Source organism: Chinchilla lanigera, unplaced genomic scaffold, assembly GCF_000276665.1.
Source record: "Chinchilla lanigera isolate Chin_1 unplaced genomic scaffold, ChiLan1.0 scaffold00002, whole genome shotgun sequence".
NCBI lineage: Eukaryota > Metazoa > Chordata > Mammalia > Rodentia > Chinchillidae > Chinchilla > Chinchilla lanigera.
This window is the reverse complement of record NW_004955403.1, coordinates 4,917,386-4,928,804: the sequence shown is the minus strand read 5'-3', so window position 1 is coordinate 4,928,804 and position 11,419 is coordinate 4,917,386. Positions and strand designations below refer to the sequence as shown.

Below are 11,419 nucleotides of genomic sequence, written 5' to 3'. Positions count from 1 at the left end.
TCCCTTACATATGCAAACTATCCACCCCAGGGCGAGTGCAGCTCTCACACCCATATCAAGCTCTAATAGCCTGCCCCATGGCTGCAGGAGGCTTTGGGGGGACACACAGACATAAACCATAACATTTCTGTTTTCAAATCTCTTCCTCTCATGCTTTCTAAAATGCTCAAAAATCAAAGAAGAACCTGCTTACTCTGGTGGAGAGGTGGTTGGGGAAGCTAGGTGATCTTATGCAGGCAAATACCTCCTCACCCAGTAAGTTCACAAGACTGTAGCTCAAATCACAATAGCACTGTATAGAATGCTATTCTCTCAGCTTGGGGTATATGACGTCTTGGGAAAATCCTGTGCCATCGGCTCTACAGTACTGTGTGGAATCTTTACTGTAACTAAGCCAATAGGAGGAAAAAATATATATAAAACTGTATACACTGGCTGTTATTGCTCTGTCTAGTTCTGCAATATTTTCAAACTGGGGTTGAGATCCGGTCTCTTGGTTTGACTTAGCGAACTCAGCTCCTGGCTTATAGTGAACTGAAGTCCCTTCGTTGTCCTTGTCTTGGGACTGAGCTCTGTGCAAGTTCAGAACTGCTTCCTCCATAACCCTAAATTCTGTGCTCTCTCTCCTAGTAATAAAATAATAATTCAGCAAAAGCAGCAAGAACTAGATCATACTGAAGTCCAAGCATCCATCAATGTGACAAAAATCAATCACAGTATAGATTGGACACAGCACCCTGAGAGACGGTCAATCTTAAAACCTCAGCAGAGGATGAGAAGAGGGGACGAGAGAGAAAAACTGAACCTAAAGTAGCAAACAAAAATTCATGAGACACCAAAACTTAAAGCACCAGACCCATTTCCACTGCTCTGAGGAAGAAAATCTATAAAATTGTAGTAAAGATTTAACTGGAAGTCTTCCATGCAATTAAAGCTTATTTCTCTCTGTCCAGTTTTCTGGTTTGTGAAGCCCAGCCACAAATCACCCAAATTCTAACCCTAACTCTGATGCTACACATTTTTTGACATGAGAAGTGTATTCATGATAATTTCTTCCTAACAGGAAAGATTATAACATAAATCAGAACATGTTTTCATCCTACAATTGCTGGTGATCTTTTCAAGAATTTCAACAGATAGTTCTCTTGTCTTCTTGGCCATATGCTTAGTTGATATGTGCCTGTTAGCAGCTGTTTTGAAATAAAACAGTAAGTTTTAGATGTGAGAGCTCAGTTTACTAAAGTTTATTATTCTTTGTCCCTAATTACATGCATTCCCCTGTTCCCCAGAAATTTGCAGCATACACACACACACACACACACACACACACACATACATGCACACATGTATTTAAATTAGTAAGTCATTCCTATTCACAGTCAATCCATTGTTTCAAGAACAGTAACTGTAGGAAGAAGAGACATCAGGAACCCTGAGTAATGAAAACTGTCCTCTGAGAGTCCTGAATTTGAATAAACGGAATCCTTGCAAATGGGAGAAACATGTTCATGAAAGGTCTGTGTTTCTGAATCATTTTTTGAGCAATTTCTGAGCTACTCTGAGGATAAGCAGTTTACCTAATTTACCACCCAAAGCCATTCATAAATAAAGCAGACAGAGGTGATGAGAGGAAGCTAAACCACCCATCACACCTTTAGAGGCCCAGTCTCCCTAAAACAAACCTCATTTAATTTCAGCCTTCTGTAGCCGGAAGTAGAAGTAGCACAGAGTCCCTCTGAGCCCAGCAATGCCTCCCGACACAGACATCCACTGCCAAGTTGCTGAGTGACTTCAGTATCAGGGCTAAATAATCACTGTCATCATTCATTTTAAATGAGCAGTGACATGTCATTAATTAGCATTAATCAGGAAATTATGACATAGGCACAGAGCACGCTGGACACCTGGGGCTCATTATTAGGCTACTAGGGCTTCAACCAGAAACTACAATTTTTGACTCACTATTTGCAGGATTGTGGAGAAACTACACATTTAAAACTCTAACAGAACATGAAACAAATGGAAGAAAAAACCTCTCAAGTTAAGCCTCATAAATGAAATATTAACTTTGGCCTGTAACCTTGACTATTTGTTTTTCTAAAAGACAAAGATAAATATTTTTCATGGGAAAAGAAAGTGCAAATGAAAGATTAAATGTCATGTGTGAAAAAGAAATCCTACCAGTAAATTAATATCCCTGCATGCTGCTGTATATGTTATATTTACAGAAAGCTGCTTAAGGTGTAATAAACAGTTCATTCAAAAAAGTAATTCAAATATCAATTCTGTCCATTTTATTGACTTTAAACAGAAATATTACTAAGAAGTAAAACTAAGAAAAGCATGTGTGTTCTGAATTGTCAGTGCAACCCAGACATTTGGTAGACATGTTCTTGAATATAACTGAAGTAAGCCTGTAACTTGAAGAAAAATGACTGATATTTGTGGCCAAAAATATCCAGGAAAAGCTTTAAAGTTTTCCAGGAAAAACTAAAATTTTTGAAAACTTACATCCACCACTCTGACTACAGCTACTAGAGGCTTAACACTTAAAAGTCTCTTCTGATGAGAGCAATGGGAATACTAACAAGTGTGATTTCTACATAACAATGAAACATTCATATAATAATGAGCTATTTTAATATTTGGACTATTTTCACCACTCAAGCGAGTCAATATTTCCAACTGACCATGCTGAAAAAAATTATGCTTTGGTGAAATGTCTACTGAAATTGCAAGAAGGGCCAAAGGATTTTACTTATACAAAATACATCAGTCATTCATGCATATGGTTTCTGATTCAATATGACCACAAAATTTTAAGCAATAACAGACCCCACAGTTGTTGTAGCATTAATATCTACAATATATTATTTTCAGAAGTACATATAAGACTACAGATGCCTTCTAGTTCACTGCCCATTAAAGACACTTGCAAGACTGTGAAATAGTGGCCCTGTATTGTGCTAGGTTAGCTCCTCAGATGGCCCCCAAGATTCCCAACATTAAGAACCTGCCCCATATATCTCCTCTCCAGGAGTGTGGGCAGGACCAAAGAACGTGCCTTGGTCAGCCTTTCGATTGGGGTGTTTGCTACGGCAAACTTGACCTGATAGTCACTGCACAGGCTGAGTCACCACAGATGACCCCCGACAAACACACCAGGCGAGGTCGCTGTAGCTGAGTGGAAGTAGGCGCAGAGAGCGAGTGTGCGCATAGCGTGACCGCGCTTTCATAAACTCAGCAGTGGACACAGCCAGTTTACGGTGTTAGAACATAATGAGAACTGAAATAAATCAGACTCACAAGCCTGAATATCACGAGGTCTCTCATACATGAGAAACCCAAAGTACAAATAAAAGAGCAAAATACAAGACAGATAATAGGAAACAGAGTGTTATGGTTAAAACATTGTGTCGACTTGGGGAGTCTAGAGGTTTGGCTAAGTGACTCAGCAGGAAGCCAGGGTGCTTACTTTGTATACATCCTGAGCCTGTGGAAGAGGAGGGCATGGAGATTATGTGAGAGCTACACGCCCCTTAGGTCGGGGTAGCCTGTTTACAATGTAAGGCAGGGAAAGAGTCTGCTTGCCGCCATTCCTCCGGTTTGCTCTGGCTGTTTGCTGTTTGGCTGCCGTTCCCCCCTTTTCTCTTGTTGGTTTGCTACCTTCTGCCTCGGAGCCAGCCAAGTATGGACTAAAACCTCCACAAACTATAAGCTAAATAAACCTTTCCCTCCTTCATTTTGGGCCTTGGGTATTTTGTCTCAACAACAACAAAAAAATAACCAAGACAGAGGGAAGATCTTCTACAAAAGAAAAGGTGATAAGAGCAGGGGGCAGAGGGAGAAGCAACGGACAAACAAGGAAGCTGCGTGGTGCACAGCACCCGCATGCTGAACGCAATCACTGTGTGCTATAAACAGCGACTAATCCCCTTTTTTTAATTTCAAAGAAAAAAAGAGTCAGGACACTGGCTCTCCTCCCAGGGGCATGGAAACAGTGACCAGGGGAGCCGTGGGGAGAGCAGTTGAGGTTGTTTTATTTGCTTCTCTGGCTCCTGGTTACAGAAACATTTTATTTATAAGACTTCAGGTAACTGTACTATTTGATTTGTGTTCTTTGGCATGTGGAAAAACAGTTGTAATTCAGTGATTTCTTTGGACAAGCATATTTTACTACTCTCTTCAATAACCAGAAAATACTACATAAGACCCCGTCCATGGCACCTTCCACTTCCGTGTAACAAATGACCACAAACTTAGCAGCTGACAACAGCACACATTTTCCATGTCCCCTCTGCTATGGGTCAGGAGTCTGGACAAGGCTCCCAGGGGTCCTCTGCCAGGGTCTCACCCACTGAGCCTTCTTCCAAATGCACTGCGATATCCTCAGCTCTCGCCAGCACCTCAGTTTCCCACTCATGGCCCTTTCCACAGGCAGCTCCCAGCACCGCCTCTTGATTCTCCAGGGCCAGCCTGAGGGACTGTCCTTCCAGCATCCCTAGACCACATACCCTCAACACAGACGAATCAAAGGAACTGGCCACTTTCCCATATAGGTTATGAGTTCTCACTCTCAACAAGGGAAGAGATGATTCCTGCACCACACAAAATACCCATGACTGCTAAGTAACAACCACAACAAACAAAACCTGCTCATACCATTCTTTACATAGAATTTCTCCAAACCCAGGGAATTTCACTTTGCACATTTGTAAGATCAGTTCATCTCTTGTAAAGCTCCAGGAAACCCTTTAGAAAATTTCGTTCTAGAGGAGTGTGTATCAAATGATGACTACTTTTTGGGATGAGAAATGTTAAAATCAGCATGCCCCTGCAGTGTTAATCAGAGACTTTCGAGTTGTTAAATTAACATAAATTATGAGAAAGTATGCTCCCTGGTCTTTTTGATCCTCAACTTCAGGGATATCGTAAGTTGTTCCTGAGCTATGTTTATTCTATACGATGAGGTATGCTTAATTGTTCTGCATGTATTATCACAGACTGTAAAATATACCAGTGAGACAACTAACTAAATAGTTCACAGTTTCTATTGTTTTAGAAAAATAATGCACAATAAATTATTTTTCAGTGTCTGATCAGTTAACCGAATCATGTAATCAGTCCAGTCTCAACTGCTAAATCCATTCAAGTGAATTACATCCAAACTTCAGTTAATTTTATCTTTTTTTTTTTTTTTTGTCTTTTCTTCCGATACCAGGAATCGAACTCACGACCTGGCGCTTGCCAGGCAAGCGCTTTGCCACTGAGCTAAATCCCCAGCCCCTAAACTTGAGTTAATTTTAAAGCAACATTTGCCTTCTTAACTCAACTACTAAAACATAAAGCTGTCATTGAACACATCAATATTTCCTGGAAACACAGACCTCAGGACTAGAAAGAGAAAGGTAACAGTATGTGGCAAAACGTAAGCAAGGGAAAAGAAGTTGATCTATTGAACTCAATTGAAAATGTGCAAATTGCAGATTGCCCTTCTCTTTCTTTTATATTCCACCTTCTCCCTTACCTGCTCGTTACCTTCTAGATATACTGCTTAGTGCCGTATCTTTGGATATCAGTCTATATATACTAAATACTTAAAAAATTATTTTTGACCAGATGAAAATATGAATGAATAAATGCATTTGATTCTTGATATTTTTTCCGCTGTATTATCCTGCCAACTTTCAATTTTTTTGTTGCTTGCATTAGGCTAGTCAAAAGTCTGAAGAATAATTATGAAAACTGAGAAGAATCACCTAGTCACCATCAATTTCACTAAGAGGAAGAATTAAGGTGTTGATGTAGACAGAAAGAATTGCTGGTTCAGTTTGCAGGAGAAGTAAGCCCTTCTGAATAAAGAGTAAAACCCCCAAACCATCAGAGAGAGGCAAAACACGGGTGGGTGGAGATTTGAAAGATCTCCGCTTTTACAGCACTCTCACTTGCTCTTGCTAATGCCGCCTAGCAGGTGTGCACACCTTGGTTTCAAGTCTGATACTTCACCGGAGCAGCTGGCATTTCTGCTCCTGAGCTCTCCTCAGGAGTCACACAGGAGTGTGAAGACCTGTGGTCACCAGGACAACTCAAGGCGGAGTTCCCACCATTTAACTGATGTGTGCTAATTAGAAGGACTTGCCATAGATGGGTTAGCTTGGAAAACTCCTTTGTCTACTTTTTTTTTAAAAAAATAAAAGGAGGAAAACATTAACAGACAGATAACCTCTTACAAAATAGCAAAAGAACAGTACAGACAATACAGAGTTACAAAGTGGTAGGAAATTAACAATGCTTCTTGTATTACATATTGATATCTTCAAAGTGGTTTCTCATGAGAACACATAGAGACATGCAATATTGATCAGTCAAGGACTCATTGACCTTTTCAGGAAAGAAATAGAAGACAGTAGAACAACTATGTTAGCTATCCTGTATATACATACATACAAAATTAAATTCTTATGAATGTAATAATTTATAAGACAAAAAAAGAAAGAAAATCTCTCAAAAATCTACCTGGACAATGTTTTTTGATTATGAGAGCTTCTTTTCTCAAAGACCTTGATTAATACAAAATACCATTACTGTGATGTTTGATATTTTCACTTTCATTCTGAGGACATCCTGAGGGAGTTAGGTGCGAGAGGCTTTAATAGATTTATTTTCACAAAGGCTTAACATTTTTTTTTCTACCAGCGCCCTCACTAGGTTACCATTTGCTGACATATTTCATTTTCCTCCAAGCCCCTGACCTGCCAGCATGTTCAGTCACTGAGTGAAACAAAGACCCTCTGCTCCCTGGAGGTCCTGTGGACTGGCTGTGCTGTGAGCAGAAGTCAGCAGTAGAGGGGCCAGCTGGAGAGTCACCATGGAGGTCCTCTCCGCAGGAAGGGTCACCAGGGAAGGACCATGTTCACATAGAGTGGTGATGACCTGGGGTCAGCCCCAGAGAAGGGTGCAGGCGGGCATCTCTGCCTGGACGGAGGGTCCACGGTTTTAAAGCTGTGATCAGCCCAGAGGCCCGCTCCAGGCTGCAGAATCACAGTGGCCTTTAGCGAACGGCTTCCGCTGTTGACTTTTATTTTCATTCATAAGCAATTTTAAGAAAAAAGAACTTTGACAAGGTGATGGTTTTTCCTTAGATCATCAAGCATTCATTCAAGCAGTGGTCATTGAACACATGCTGGGTAAAAGGAACTGAGAAAAATATGAAGCAGCTCTTGCTGCAATTTCCAAAGAGCTTTAAGGAAAACGAAATAATCAGGATCAGAAGCAAAAACATAGGACACATAAAAATTATGAACTAATGTAAATTAAATAAGATATTAAGGAGCAGGGAATTAGGAACCTTAGGTGTCAGTACCGTATTTTTTTTAAGGGAAAAATGAGAGAAAAGTGTCTTAATAAAAAAGCATTATAATGACGATGAAGCAATGATTCTCAAAGTGTGGAACCGTGTGTTTTCATAAGCCCCAACTTGGTTCCACTGAACACTGAAGTTTGAGACCTGCTCATGGCCCTGTCCTTTGGAATAAATAGCTGTTTCTACCAAGAAGACCTCCATTCCCAAACACCTTGAGGCTGTAACATATTACACTCACTACTTTGGACAAACCATTTTGAATAATCAGTCATTTTTCAATAAATTTGAGATCAATAACTAGTAAGGGGTGTGGGATGCTGTTGAATTGATTTTTCTGGTCTCATGAAGAAAATAAGTATTTCTTTAAGGTGACATATCTCTGCCTTTCTGTTCTGTCTTTTGCTGTGGTACTTATCTACAACTTACATAAATGTTGCTTATCTGACAACACAGAGAAGCAAAAGTTACACAAATGCATTCTATGTAAATTATCCTTGAAGGAGAAAAACTGAAATTGAAGCATGAATGTCCATTTCCTAGTCTTTTTAATTATTCTAATATGTATAATTCAATAGCTTCCAATTTTGAAAAATTTTAGGAAAATATTATACATAAAAAAGTGTCCCTCCCTGTCTAACCTCACTTTTACTTCAAAGTACATTAATATCCATAAAGCTTTAAAAGATAAGGTATTTTAGTTATAAAACATTTATGCTCTAAACTATTTAATAAGCTATTTCAATATGAATAGAATATTAATGACATAAATAGATGAGCTAGTTCCACAAATGAATGCAATGTGATAGTTTAGAATAATTTTGTTAAATCTCAGTTTCAGAGACTTTTTATGACTGAGGGAAATATTTAATTGAGGTGATGTGATACAAGAACAAGCATGAAGAAACACACACTGGGGCTTTGTCAGCTTAGCAGTGCTCGCTCGAGGCTTGTGTGTAAGTCTGATGTGTTGTTCCCTGAAATATCAAACGGTTTGTGAGAAACAGGCTTCCCTGTCCTAGTTTCAAAGAGAAAGAGACCGCTATAAAATTGTGACTATCAGGTGTGGTGCCATTTTGAAACAAAACTGTACTTTTATTATCTGGTTTTTGTCACGCAGTAAAGATGCGCACATTTTTCTAAAACGTCTGATTACAAACTTGTCTTCGAAGTTACGCTTTCACTACCCTTCACAGATTAAAGGGACGCTGAGCCTGACACAAACACTCAGACTCTGAAACTGTGCATTACAGTTTAATGAAAAGGAACAATTAAATTTTCAACTTCATCTACAAACTGGCAGAGAGTTAATGTCCAAGGGTGTGTATTTATTCTTGGAAACATTAGAAACTTAAAAAAAAAATTTAAATTATGAACTATCAACAACAGAAAGAACAGGAGAAAAAATCAAGTTATATCTGGGGTAAGGACAAAGTGGCTTTTTCTTCTAATTTCCTAAATGTGTCAACATTTTAGAGTCAAACTTATATACATTAATCATGTTGAATAAAGTGAGTGTGTAGTCATTCTAATATGAATTTCTCAGTTATAGTGTATTTTTCTACTGCAGTACATGAATATGTTCCCTGCATAGTTTTTAATAAGCACAAGGAGAAATTAAAAATTTCATACCATATATAATAACATTATGCTATCATTTCTCTAAGGGAATTTTTCTAAATTGTATAAATACTCCAGAGCCAACCTTAACTTAACTCAGCAAGTTAATCTTAAGTGTCAGCTTGACTGGATTAATCCACTGATGTTCTCAATGTGCTGACACAAGGGGGACCAGTGGAGTAGGTGCTCACTGGGGCAGCACGCGTTTCGCGGTGGTCTGTCCCTAGCACTCTTTTCCTGTGTTCTGCTTCCCAGGGGTCAGGAATTGAGAGTTTTCCTTTGCCATACCCTGCCCCCATGCTGCTTCTGCTTGGAGCCAACCAACCAGGGACTGAAACCCCAGAACTGTCACCCAGAATGAACCTCTCCACCTTTAAGTTGTGTGTTTCAAGTATTTTACTCCAGCAGTAAGAAAGCTGACTGATTCACTTCTATACAGAGGTCCATATTCTAGAAGAAATTAGTGAATACCTAGGTTAGGGTTGTGTATAAGAAAATAACATGGCGTATTTAAATGTTTTAAAATTTGACACTCACATTTGTATGTACGCATTTATGTATGTATTTTCAGTTTATTCATTTATTTTTGCAATGCTAGGGTTGGCACCCAGGACCACTTTTTCACCTGCTAGGACTCTGCCACTGAGCTACATCACCAGCCTTTCTTTTATTTTAAAAGTATGTGTATAATCTGTCTTTGGGTCATTTGGTAGGGGAAGATGTTGTTATTTTGAGATTAAAGTTTACTCTCTGCATAAAAGTCCCGTAACCTCCATTTAATTACTACGGTATTAGAGGCAAGAGATACAAGAAACTTCTGTGATTTTCATATTGTTTCTTCTTTTCTCTCTACCACCAGTGAACTAAGAGAATCTCAGCTGAAGGAGCGACCTCGGTTTAATAAACAGTAAGAAGACCACATAACCAGAGGATTAATCCCCAGAGGGCAATCATATTTTTAGGAAGCACATAGGAAAAAGAATCGTTTAAAAAGCCACTGGAGCATATATTTTTAAATCTAAAATTTTAATCTGTATAATACAATAGTTATTATTTTGGTTATAAACATATTCTATCTTTGACAGTCAAACTTTAATAAAAGACATACTCAGATTTTTTAAAATACTATTTCATCATGCTTTAGGAGGAAACAATGAAGAATAAAAATTTTAAAATAATGAATAAGCAGTACATCAGTTTTAATTGCTGGCTTATTTCCTTTATCTTGGGATTCATTTTCCATCAAATTAACCATAGTAGCTGCCTTCCCACCTCTACAGTGACCAATTTATTAATGTCAAATGTGTACTTTTTTTATTACTTTTGCTATACCAATTTAAGGTCAAAATTGGATTTTTGTCACTCACGTCAATTTTATAATTTTAATTCTCTACTTTGAATATTTTATATCCATAGTGTGTCCAAGAATATCTACTTCCTTCTGCCACTCTGCTGTAAAACTTTAATTACTCTTCTTAAGTTAGAAATGCACATGCAAAACATTCACAGGTCTGTTACTGCCTTTGAACACTCTCCCTGTGTAATAATCTCTGTACTCAGGGCTGGCCAGGAAATCTGTGGTGAACCAGTTCCACTAACAACCCTGACTTTTGACCACGTCTCTGCGTCTAAAGGGGACGGCTGTGTTAATGATCTTCCCCCTGACTCTGAGCCTGGTCTTTGCTTTGGGAACAGGTGTGCGACAAACAGTGCAAGGGAAGCTTGGAAGAGTGTTCCTCCATGTCTGCCTTCTCTTGCACACCCATGCCACAGGGAGTGTGTGCTGGGCTCACCAGCCAGCGGGCTGTGAGACACATGGGGCTAAGTGTGAATGGATCCAGGTCCAAGCCTCCGAGGTCAGCTTCCCCAGCCAACCCTGAGGGCCATGGTAGAAGGCGGCTCCAATGAGCCCAGACCAGTGTGCCAGTCAACCCGTGGACCTTTAAGAAGTAACAACTTGGTACTGTTATATGGTGCTAAATTTGGTATCAAGAAGACAAGCAGAGCCATTTTATGGAAAGAAAATTCGTACAGCGGCTACTACTGTTTTAAAGACAGCAAAACAAATTTGAAGGTGAGTGCCACCATTCACCTTTAGACAGGAGACCATGTGAGAACCGACTAGTTTAAGTTATGAAGAAAACAATAACAGCATTAGTATAACAGATTCTAAATTCGTGCAGTGCTGTGTGAGGAGAGCACATAAAAATCATTCTGAATAAAGATAAAAAGGGAGCTGGGGTGTTGGCGTGTGCCCGTAATCCCAGCACTCGGAGGCTGAGGCAGGAGGATCGCCAGGTGTTTGAGGTTACCCCAGGGTACGATAATGAGTTCAAGGCCAGTCTGGACTACACAGCAGGACCTTGTCTCTAAATAAATAAATGGAAATCCAAATTCAATTAGCAAGCCAAATTTAACCTAGTTAATATCTATTTGAGT

At 39.3% G+C, this 11,419-nt stretch overlaps 1 long non-coding RNA gene across 2 annotated transcripts in view; it reads left to right on the top strand.

Moving 5' to 3' along the window:
* LOC102022657 overlaps positions 1-10,125 on the top strand; it is a 19,698-nt gene extending 9,573 nt beyond the window's left edge. Inside the window, exons 2-3 of one of the 2 annotated variants that reach the window (XR_259157.1) lie at positions 8,196-8,316; positions 9,840-10,125. This is a non-coding gene — a long non-coding RNA (uncharacterized LOC102022657). Of the gene's footprint in view, positions 1-630; positions 950-8,195; positions 8,317-9,839 lie in introns of those variants that run through there. The other variant, XR_259158.2, reaches the window with a different exon arrangement.
* Positions 10,126-11,419: the final 1,294 nt, after the last annotated feature.